Consider the following 13295-nt stretch of genomic DNA (forward strand, 5'->3'; position numbering starts at 1 on the left):
TAATAATAATAATAATAATAACTGGACATTTGTAAGTACCTAACCTATGGCTCTAGGCTCTTTACAAAAGAACATATACATAATTTAATAGAACATATAAATGCACACCCTACATAAAACAATTAACCAAACGGCCACAAATCACAACATGTACACTGTACACACAATATTCATAATGCTATACACACTATATATACACACATACCCAGCGAACACTTTCAACAATCTTACCAACTTTGTGGGAGAGGAGCACGTGCAGAAATGGAATATCAATCTCCTTTCGGTAACTGTAATCCAACACTGAACTTTGACCCTATAATCATAGCATGAGAATGTACAGGCTGCCTGTACTTGGAATGACCGGTCTGTTGTTCTTTCCGCCATCTAAACTGAGCAAAATAATTATTGCACCCGTTTTTGTACCCCAACTAAAACATTCAATCCCGAGTAATTTCATTCAAACTGCATATGCCATTACAGGCCCTTCACTTGGCTATATGGCACACTTTCCGGATCAAAGATTTCTGTTATAAGGTATGACGTGACCGCCGCCGAAGTAAGGGTACCCCCAAAAACGACCTGACAAAAACGTCAGGTACCAATTAAAAACTAAAAAAAAATTCAGAATAGGCTTAACTTGGCAACCTTTACATACGAGGAAAAAGCAAAATCAATGATCTATCCAGAACTGGTTGTCTTGTTTTGCTATATTGCGTATCTCTTGTGAAATGTCATTTCTACTGTGCAGGTGTGGAGCGCTTGAGCAGTAGACAACGAGGGGATTTTGCGTCCATTTTGAGGGGTGCCATGACAACAAGCGCTGTATTTCAGTAATGCCGGATTGGATTGCTTCGAAACTTAATGATTATGTAGCATTATCCAGTTTGCTGTCAGACTTTAATAAGAAATCAACAACTGAGAAAGTCTCAAAGCGGGAGTGAAAAAGCGAGCCACAGATCAAAGGGAGGCGATCCATGTTGCGTCATTTGACAGGCTTGGCAGAGTTGTTTGCTCTCTATCGCTATCTCCTATCGCTTGCCTCTCTCTCTCACTCTCTCTCTCTCACTCTCTCTCTCACTCTCTCATTCTCTCTCTCTCTCTCTCTCTCTCTCTCTCTCTCTCTCTCTCTCTCTCACTCTCTCTCTCTCTCTCTCTCTCTCTCTCTCTTTTCATTTGTATCGTCAGCCCTTTGATTCCTGGTCTACGTCTACAGTTTCATCATCTTCATGTATTGATATGTTATTCTACCTCAGAACTTTATTACAAAAGAGAGAGAGAGAGAGAGAGAGAGAGAGAGAGAGAGAGAGAGAGAGAGAGAGAGAGAGAGAGAGAGAGAGAAATACTAAGTGTGGTAAATCAAAACGCGTTAAACTACTCAGACATTAAGTGGTTTTTAACAAAATTTTAAAAACTTTTTAATGACTTTAAGTGCTTAAAGGCTTACTAACTCGCTCCCGTGTTTACGATGTGTAGTTTGCCCACAATCGATGTCAAATGCATCATAAGGCCATATAATGACGATATGTCGCAATGCGCGGACCATATACATGCATTACAGCTTGTTCTAGCCTCTGAAAAAGTGAGGATGTCAACAAAGACGCGAAGTTATTTCCCTTGCGTCAACGTTACCTCTGTTGGCAAATCTATAAATAGGACGATCTAGATCAAAATAAAAATTCAAATATCTCAACATTTAAGGGGTCCTAGACCACAATATCTTGCAGGGAACTTAATTTAGCATGTCTCCAGCTGTGGGTAAAGCAATTAGCGTGAATAGTCATCAGCTTTCTATGCCTTTAAAGGATGATGGAAGTGAATTCCAAACTGAAGTACCCGAAAAAGCAAGACTGATCTTATACAGGTCAATTCGTGGAATAGGTGGGATCAAGTTGACCGACCCATATCTGTGGGTAGCTTTATTAAATAATGATGTAATGTAAATCGGCACTTTACCGTAATACAATTTATGCATGAACATGGCTTTGTTTAACTTGAGATGCTTTTCCAGCGGAAAAAAGTTAAGCATTTTTAATTTCATATTTGTTGAGGCATTATCCTTTACGATAAGTTTAGCCGAGCGACGATAGAGAGAGTCTAACTTTTTCAAGTGGACATCACTGCTGCCATCCCAGAGCGTCGAAACATAATTAATGTGAGGCATTACATGAGCATGGTGGAACATTTCCAGAGTCCTTCTGTCCGTAAATTGCTTTAACTTGGATAAGAGGAAAACGTTCTTGGCCACTTTCTTGCAAATATGCTGTTATTGTGCCTGCCACTTGAATTCACAGTCAATAATTACCCCTAAAACGCGATGTTGTTGAACTTGTTCAATTGATTGCGTACCAATAGTAAGATTTAGTTTGAGTGGAGAAATCTGGTGTTTTTGTCTGGTTGCAATTACCATACTTTTAGTTTTTATTGGATGGACAAGCATAGCATTAGCACTACACCAGTTATTTACATCGTTTAAAGCTGTTTGAAGGGAGGACTCTATTACTGGAACAGACTTTCCACTTGAATGAAGAGAAGAATCGTCAGCAAAAAAATCACTTCTTACATTACTATCAGAAATGTGCAGTGGCAGATCATTGATATACAGACAGAACAAGATCGGCCCAAGCACATAACTTTGAGGCACCCCACATTTCACAGTCTCCTCAGTAGATATTTTACAGTAAAGGGCAGTATATTGAGATCTGTCATGTAAATAGGAAGCAAAAAGGTTACACACTGAACTGTTTCTGATATACAATTGAATGATCAACAAGATCAAACGCTTTTTTAAAGTCAAGAAACACAGCACCACTGATTTCAGACCGGTTTGTTGCAGACAACCAGGTGTCGCATAGCGTGGTAAGGGTGCTGTGACAAGAGTGATTTGTTCGAAAACCAGACTGAAATTGATGGAAAAGGTTTCTGCTTTCTATGTACGCAAGCAAATGTTTGTGAATATGTTTTTCCAATGGTTTGGATAAAATGGGTAATAAGGAAATGGGTCTAACATTATTTGGGTCGGATAAATTTCCGCCTTTATGGAGTGGAATTACTTTTGCTCTCTTTAACAAACTAGGTACAGTATTTTGCTTTACAACAATAACAATAACAATAACAGCACTTTATTGTCCATTAAAATATTACATACAAATGGAAATTTTTCTTCGGCACACCCTGTCTGCCTGTAAACGATTATAACAACAATTGTATAGGACGACACACATAAAACATAAAACATAAAAGGGATACAATCAAATATGATATTGCACTATGTAAATTTACCCTCTCATATCACAGGAGTTGGGTTTCACAGCCGAGTAATCACATTACAAATATTTCCCACACACCTTCACATGTACACATTGTTTGTTTTTTCCCAGCCGACCAGCCTCTACGTGATGCGAGAAGAATTTAAAATGGTGACTGCAGAAGGCAGGAATGACTTTTTAAACTGGTTTTTGCGTGCCAAAGGGACCTTATAACGTTTACCTGATAGGGAGAATTTCGAAACAGGGGTTGAGAGGATGGATCGGATCACGGACAATTTTGAGAGCTTTCCGCTTAATGGCAGCTTCGTAGAGACTGGTCAGCTCTCGTTGGGGTTGCCCAACAAGCTTGCTAGCCGTCGCAACAATGCGGTGGAGTTTAGCTTTGTTTTTAACATTTATGGTACCGTACCATGTCACAGTGTTAAAAGTAAGAATGCTTTCAATCAAACTGCGATACACAAGTTCCATATATATAACACTTTGATTGACATTAATATATTTAAGCTTCCTGAGAAGAAAAGGTCACTGCAGAGCTTTCTTATAAACAGCATGAACATGATCACTAAAACTAAAGTCAGCTTATTGTCAATTGAAACCCCAAGATATTTGAAGGTTTCCACAAGTTCAACTTCCTTGTCGCTTATTCTCACTTTTTGGGGACCACAATTATCACTCTTTCCTCCAAAAATCATTTCTTTTGTTTTGCCTACATTCAACTGCAAGAAACTGGACTTGAACCATTCATTCAGAAGATCAACTTGGGTAAAATACTTTGACAAAGTTTCGTCGTCCTTCAGACGCCCAACGAGGGCCATGTCGTCTGCATATTTAATGAGGGCTAGAACTGGATCATTTAAAAGCATGTTGTTTGTGTAAATGGAAAAAAGGACAGGAGAGATGGTAGAGCTAATTTGGCCAAGTAAGGAGGAATCTTATCAGGACCCATGAACTTTTTATTGTCAAGGCCTTCTAGCGCCTTACCTACCTCATGCACTGCCATGTCTGGAATAGTAAAATAAAATCGTCTGGTTTACATTTCTGATTACAAAAATCATGTAATTTTGAGAGAGAGACTTCAATGTCAGAATCAGGACTGTCGCATTTTGCAGATTCATTTAGCCTATTGGCAAGGGACAAAAAATGGTTATTAAAATCTTCAGGGGAGATGGTTGTGGCAGACCGATTTGAGTTCTGTTTAGATTTACCTAATATGTTATTAACAGCACGCCAAACAGTTGCAATATCTTTCTTGTCCTCGATCAATTTATTAAAATAATTTGCTTTTGCTTGACGTGTTAATTCTGTCACTTTATTCCTTTGTTTCTTAAAATCAGACTTCATGTTGTTTGCTTTGTAAAAATCACGCAGGGACATGGCTTCTATAATCTGTTCCGTCAACCATGGGGGAAGAGATGGATATTTCACTCTGTGGTGACGTAGTGGGGCATGCTTATCCACTATAGGATAAAATATATCTAAAAGGGCGCCCAACGCCTCGTCAGCAACAACATGATTAAATACAGAGGAACATGGTGCTAAACTGAGATCAAAGAAGAACTTGGTTTCATCAAACGTTTTAAAGCTTCTATATTCAATAGTTGTATGGCCCTTGTGCACCGGCTTAGGCAACTTGAACGACCAAGAACAAAATATTGAACAATGGTCACTGATGCTTGAAGGTACAGTTTTCACGTTTGACACCATGGAGGTATTATTAGTGTAAATGTGGTCAATCAACGTTGATGTTGTATCAGTCAATCTGGTTGAGGTGTTCACAAGTTGATGGAATCCAAAGATAGATGTTACTGAGCGCCAGGCTGTCTGGGTTTTATGCAAATCTATGTTAAAATCACCAAGTAACAAAACATTACGATTATTACATTTAATGTTATCCATCAAATCAATAAAATCGTCAGACCAAGCTGAATGGGATGCGGGATTTCTATATACAAAGCCGAGAAGAAAAGAATTCGAATTCTTATAAGACATTTCGAGCCAAAGGCATTCAATACTGTTCACTTCCAGATCAGCCCTGCGCTTAACAAACTTTGCTATGGAATCATGGACATAACCAGCAAGACCAGTATGTTGTACTTCCATACTGTCGCGTCGGATAACAGAATAATGAGGTATCCGCAACATATCATCACAGATGCGTGAGTCCAGCCTAGTCTCTGAAATCCAAAACAAATGGGTTATGGGAGAATGTTGATTTAATAACACGCAGAGATCAGGAATTTTGTTCAAGAGATGATAAATGTTTAAGTGACCGATATTCAGTCCAGCGGCTGAAGCTAGTGCCGACATGCTTATAAATGTTAAGAGTACACGCAGAAGCAGACACAATGCGCACACACTGGACGTTGTAGAGTGAATGTTCAAGATTTGCCAGAAAAGGCAAAGTTCTTGTCGTCTACGAGTTACACAATAGAGTTGTAAACAATACGTGTCACTGGCACGTCAGACGATATGGAGAAGTGCTAGAACCGAAGGGAAAGAAACACACTCTTTCCTCAGTGTCCATGTCATGTCACAAAGACAGGCAGTCCGAGTACAACGCAAGGCACAACTAGAAACACAGGTATAGTCACTGCACAAGGTGCAAAAACGCTTCGAACTTTATCGTAAGAGTATAAGCGTAACACAAGCTCTATAGGTTGTATAACACTGCTAAGACAATTGAACCAAATAATGTTTGTCCAAGGTGACCCGGCGATCGCGCTCACACACACACACACACACACACACACACACACACACATACACATACGCTCGCGCACACACACACACACACACACACACACACCACACACACACACACACACACACACACACACACACACAGAGAGAGAGAGAGAGAGAGAGAGAGGGAGAGAGAGAGAGAGAGAGAGAGAGAGAGAGAGGGGGAAGAGAAAAAGAGAGAGAGAGAGAGAGAGAGAGAGAGAGAGAGAGAGAGAGAGAGAGAGAGAACAAGAACAAGAACAAGAACAATTCTTTATTTAAGAACAATTCTTTATTTAACGAGGGTAATAGAGTAAGCAGTGATCTGCTTTTTTACATCTGGCCCTCGCCCTAAAGAGGGACTAGTCTAAAATTGCTAAAGAATAAGCAAGTAAAGAAAACTACTGCTACATGATTAAAATAAAATGAAAGTAAGAACATATCATCAATTTACATACAATACATTGCTTAAATGAAAAATGTAAGTTCATTTGACATGAGTTAAGAATTATAGAGTAGATTGCACTGACGCAACAAAGCTGTACTGAATGCCATGCCCATTGACATACACTGCATTCGAAAAAAATCAGTGTATATAAAAATAATAATACATTGTTAAAGAGAGAGAGAGAGAGAGAGAGAGAGAGAGAGAGAGAGAGAGAGAGAGAGAGAGAGAGAGAGAGAGAGTGAGAGAGAGAGAGAGGACAGATGAAGAGAAATATATATATATGCGAGCGATAGGAGATAGAGAGGTAGAGAGAGCAAACAACTCTGTCAAGCCTGTCAAATGACGCACCATGGATCGCCTCCCTTTGATCTGTGGCTCGCTGCTTGACTCCCGCTTTGAGATTTCCTTGTTGATTTCTTTTGCAGTTGGGTCTAAGTTCGCCTCGCCGCCCCTGCTCAGTGAACTCTCGCCGCCCCTGCTCAACTCTCGCCGCCCCTGCTCAACTCTCGCCGCCCCTGCTCAACTCTCGCTTGCTGTCCCGCTGACACTGACATGTTTGTAAATTGTTTTTTGTAAAGATAACAACAATATTCCGTTAAGAAAGGTACATAGAAGTTGTTTCTGCTATCAAGAGTATGAATCACGGCGACAGAATAGTGTAAACCGAAAGCACAGGTCTACTTTGCTGTGTGACCGTTCGGGTGCGACTTTGTGTGCGTCAGTCTGTACTACTCCTTACTAGTGTGTGGGCTCGCGCGCGCGCGTGTGTGTGTGTGAGTGCGGATGGGTGTGTGTGTTTGTGTGTGTGTCTGTGTGTCTGTCTGTCTATCTGTGTGTGTGTGTGTGTGTGTGTGTGTGTGTGTGTGTGTGTGTGTGTGTGTGTGTGCGTGCGACTTTGTGTGCGTCCGTACCACTCCGTATGTGTGTGCACGCGCACGCATGTGTGTGTGTGTGTGTGTGTGTGTGCGACTTTGTGTGTGTTTGTTTGTGTGTGTGTATGTGTGTGTGTGTGCGTGTGTGTGTGTGTGGAGGGGGGGCGGTCTTTATTGATCAGTTTATTTCAAAAGCCAGATTTTGAATACTGGTGCTTTGGACCTTATGATTATCTTTCACATTTGTTTTAGTTCTTCAATAATGCCATGCATAGCTTATCGCCATAGCTTATCACAACACCCGAACAAAGTGGAGTGGAAACTGTAACCTGTTTAATCACACGCTGCTGTAGCAGTGTGCCCTGATTTCGGAGAAACACTGACTGTCTCGATCTGTGTAAAGTGTCATATGTTGGTCAACAATACAAGTAACGTACACTATGTCCTTATCGTATTGACGCTGAACGCGTGGGGTGGTGAGCACAACGCTGACTGTCTCGATCTGTGTAAAGTGTCATATGTTGGTCAAAAATACAAGTAGCGTATACTATGTCCTTATCGTATTGACGCTGAACGCGTGGGGTGGTGAGCACAACGCTGACTGTCTCGATCTGTGTAAAGTGTCATATGTTGGTCAACAATACAAGTAACGTACACTATGTCCTTATCGTATTGACGCTGAACGCGTGGGGTGATGAGCACAACGCTGACTGTCTCGATCTGTGTAAAGTGTCATATGTTGGTCAACAATACAAGTAACGTACACTATTTCCTTATCGTATTGACGCTGAACGCGTGGGGTGATGAGCACAACACTGACTGTCTCGATCTGTGTAAAATGTCATATGTTGGTCAACAATACAAGTAACGTATACTATTTCCTCATCGTATTGACGCTGAACGCGTGGGGTGGTGAGCACAACACTGACTGTCTCGATCTGTGTAAAATGTCATATGTTGGTCAACAATACAAGTAACGTATACTATTTCCTCATCGTATTGACGCTGAACGCGTGGGGTGGTGAGCACAACACTGACTGTCTCGATCTGTGTAAAATGTCATATGTTGGTCAACAATACAAGTAACGTATACTATTTCCTCATCGTATTGACGCTGAACGCGTGGGGTGGTGAGCACAACACTGACTGTCTCGATCTGTGTAAAATGTCATATGTTGGTCAACAATACAAGTAACGTATACTATTTCCTCATCGTATTGACGCTGAACGCGTGGGGTGGTGAGCACAACACTGACTGTCTCGATCTGTGTAAAATGTCATATGTTGGTCAACAATACAAGTAACGTATACTATGTCCTTATTGTATTGACGCTGAACGCGTGGGGTGATGAGCACAACACTGACTGTCTCGATCTGTGTAAAATGTCATATGTTGGTCAACAATACAAGTAACGTATACTATGTCCTTATTGTATTGACGCTGAACGCGTGGGGTGATGAGCACAAGTATGTAGTAGCAATAGTCTGAAGCTCCACGTGTGTGTACACAGGACTTGACAGGCTACTTGCCAAATATTCAACAATGTACTGCTATGAATCACAGAGGGAATGATGTAGACTTATACAAGTACTCGTGGATTACTAATGGGTTAAACAATTTTATTCAGCAAAATTACATACAACAATGCCGCATACAATCAATTGATAAATGGAGCACAACAAGCACAGCTTATCAACGTGCTCTTAAAAGCAATATGATATTTGGTTTGGCGGACGATGCGGGGAACTGTAGAAGGGAAAACGAAGGAGAAAAAAATCGACAAGCAAAATACATATATAGTGCAAAAGCAACAACATCAAGACAGTTTAAGACTAACAACATACAATTTCACACACACACACACACACACACACACACACACACACGGCTCACTCACGCACACCCGCACATACGCGCGCACACACACACACACACACACACACACACACACACACACACACATGTCCGCATTGGGAATGCATTCTGAATCGGATAATAATGTTGAACAAACATATCACGTAGAGTCATCAGACATGTACATAGGGTAAATTAATGATTATCCAAACCGTTTGCTGGATGCAATGAACCTGTACAACTGGTCAAACATTAATTTATTTTCGATGACTGACTTGTCTCTATTGCCATACAAAAGGTCGTCCAAGGTAAGCGAATCAAAGTCAGAAAGTGTTGACAGGCTATCGTGTCGTAACTGACAGTACAATGAACATTGAAACAAGTAACGGTCCGCATGTTGACAATGAAAACCACATGCACACGAGGGATCAAGAGTCAAGTGTCTGTTAAATATATCTCCATTTAGGTTGCTTATCTTTAACCTCAGTCTACAATGAGTAATTTCCGAAATGCGATCAGATGTGTACATAGTTATACGACGGAACAACAGTCGTTAGAACCAATGAATATTTAAATAACCCAATAGAATCAGTTTGTTTAATGTTATCTGGAAGCTCATTCCATAGAGCGATAGCAGACGGGAAGAAAGATCGTTCATACAATTCAGTTCTGAAGCGGGGAATCACTCTGGCAATGGTTTCCGTCTGTGATAAGGGTTTACAGAAGATACAAGTGGAGGCAACAGTTCAGACAAAAAAGGCAGAGTATGTGCGTTCACTAATTTGATTTTTCTAATTCAACTGCTAACGTATGAGAGCAGTTGTCCCAAATCACGTCGGAAAAATCAAAGTGAGGAATGATGAATGATTTATACATTACTTCAAGTACCTTTCGGCTGAGATTACTATTGAGAAACATCCAACAGAGTGACATATATCTTTCTTTCTTTCTTTCTTTCTTTCTTTATTTGGTGTTTAACGTCGTTTTCAACCGTTCAAGGTTATATCGCGACGGGTGACAAATACAAGATAAAACAAGATAAAATGCGCGAAGTGATATCAAAGCAAATAGTCAATCTGTCAGGCTCAAACTAAACCATCAACACTGACAACCCAGAATCAGTCATGACCGTGACTAGTAAGACTTGGCTAGCCGAAACCCGAAGACCTAGACGGGTGATGCTGTTTTCCAGCAGACATGCGAATATAGGACCCATTTGCATGAGCAGATTTTTCATTCAAGGTATATAATGGTCCAAAAAGAAATCTCTAATCGCCCCAAGGGCTACACAGTGTATTTGGATGTTGTAATTATGTCACCGTGCACACACCAGACATACCTTGGGATAAGCGTTGGACAGCTCAGTTATTCAACACTGAAACGGCTATTATATAGCTAGGGTAGAGTTCCGATTGGTTTTGATTTCTGTTTGAGCCCTCCCCCCCCCCCCCCCCCCCCCCATGAGATTATATTAAATCGCGCACAGAGTTAAGGAGTGCGTTTTAAGGGTTGAATAGATGACACCACACACGGTTGTATTTAAATGTTCCGTTAATTAAAGCTTTGATAGCATTTTTTGTACTTTTCTTTGTGAATCTGATGCCAATATTTCGCGTTATAATAACATTGAAAGAAAAGACATGTACTGATCAAAGAATTGGAAATGTCAGAATAATGGGTGATGGACAACATTTAGCAACGAAATGATATGTTCTGTGCAGTTTTCTTCTTCTTCTTCTATGTTGTCTTATCATCCTTTCATTCTAAAATACAACATTTCTACTGGCAGTTTTGCATTTGCGGATACATCATTCATTAATAACATATGGCTTTCACATTGCTTTATTTAAACATTCATTAGTACAATACATGTAAACAAGTTACACGCTGACAGTTGTTATCCTTGTGTCTGGGTGACTCACTCAGAGCGCCGATCACTTCCCTTTACCAACACAAGCGCATGCAGTTCAATCATTCTCCACGTTAACTTGCCGGAAGTGCTTTGATCTCTGTCACCCATCACACTCAAATCTCTCTCTCTTTCTCTCTCTCTCTCTCTCTCTCTCTCCCTCTCTCTCTCTCTCTCTCTCTCTCTCTCTCTCTCTCTCTCTCTCTGTTGCTTTCTCGAATTTTTGCTTATAACCTTCACTTGCATGACAGTATAACTCTCATTTCTCTATAACACACATAGGAAACGTCAGCAACAAAACAACGGCGTAAGCCTATCAATTATAATGAAATACATTCCTATAATCCAAGATGATGGAAGACTAAAACTAATGGAAACAAAATGCAAATATCACTAAACGTTTTGAAACTTCAATCAATTGCAATGTTCACAGAATCGAAGAAGCGAACAGTCCATCGCACAGCAGATAACGACAATGCCAACACACACGCACAAAAACACACACGCACGCACAATGTTAATATAAGATGCGACCATTTCAGTTTTTCGTTGTCTGGGGGTCCTGCAGCTAATACTACAAGATGTAACAGGTAAACTGTTGAGCTTACAGCGGCACACCAATACATGTGAATTACTTGTATCTCTTAGTTCTGAGTGCAATAAATACTGTCAATACGTCATCTACGTTACTATCCGGGTGTACTTTTGAAGAACATAAATATATTTAAAAAATAAAAACCAAGCTCTTTCTGATCACATACACTATCACTTTAAATGTGTCGGCCGCCAGTGCTGTTGCTGTGCAGTCATTTTTTGTGTACGAGGAAATCCTTGTGCGTCGACATCATGGCTAAAAGTAATTGTCCGGAGAAAGAGATGAAAAAACTTCTTTCGGGAATACAAATTGATCCCAATTTGGGGGCCATTTTACACACGAGAAAAATGTTTAGTGTATGTACAGGGCTTTGATTACTGCTAAGGAGCGTATGAGTCTAACGAAGAGGCAACTACGAGAACATATGGACTTGGGTGTTCTTTAATCGTCATCTACGTTACCGGCTTTTTTTTCTAGCAAAAGAGAAACAAATAAATACTCCAAATGTTGATATGATTTTCAGCCACAGGAGCATACTACGAAACAAATATTGGCAGGTTCTTCCGGTGACTCCTGGCTCTGTCGTGAGGTGGGTGAAATGCAAGCGCCTGTCATCTACGTTACCGTCGTGTAGCTTACACACACATATATATAGTACGACCAAACGGCATTTTCTGAATCACGATGGGCACCCATTATCCCGTGTTGGTGAACGATAAAGCTACACAAAACCACAAATATTGAACAGAAAAACTTTGTAAAACCTACTGGTCGCTTTTACTGACTGCGAGTGACACACGCACACAGCCGGCATACTAAGGGAAAGGTGGCGGTCGTGGAAGGGCTTCTGCTACACGCACACACCAGGCATGCTAAGGGAAAGGTGGCGGCCGTGGAAGGGCTTCTGCTACACGCACACACCAGGCATACTAAGGGGAAGGTGGCGGTCGTGGAAGGGCTTCTGCTACACGCACACACCAGGCATACTAAGGGAAAGGTGGCGGTCGTGGAAGGGCTTCTGCTACACGCACACACCAGGCATACTAAGGGAAAGGTGGCGGTCGTGGAAGGGCTTCTGCTACACGCACACACCAGGCATACTAAGGGAAAGGTGGCGGTCGTGGAAGGGCTTCTGCTACACGCACACACCAGGCATACTAAGGGAAAGGTGGCAGTCGTGGAAGGGCTTCTGCTACACGCACACACCAGGCATACTAAGGGAAAGGTGGCAGTCGTGGAAGGGCTTCTGCTACACGCACACACCAGGCATACTAAGGGAAAGGTGGCGGTCGTGGAAGGGCTTCTGCTACACGCACACACCAGGCATACTAAGGGAAAGGTGGCGGTCGTGGAAGGGCTTCTGCTACACGCACACACCAGGCATACTAAGGGAAAGGTGGCGGTCGTGGAAGGGCTTCTGCTACACGCACACACCAGGCATACTAAGGGAAAGGTGGCGGTCGTGGAAGGGCTTCTGCTACACGCACACACCAGGCATACTAAGGGAAAGGTGGCGGTCGTGGAAGGGCTTCTGCTACACGCACACACCAGGCATACTAAGGGAAAGGTGGCGGTCGTGGAAGGGCTTCTGCTACACGCACACACCAGGCATACTAAGGGAAAGGTGGC

Source organism: Littorina saxatilis, linkage group LG8, assembly GCF_037325665.1.
Source record: "Littorina saxatilis isolate snail1 linkage group LG8, US_GU_Lsax_2.0, whole genome shotgun sequence".
In the NCBI taxonomy this organism is placed as follows: Eukaryota; Metazoa; Mollusca; class Gastropoda; order Littorinimorpha; family Littorinidae; genus Littorina; species Littorina saxatilis.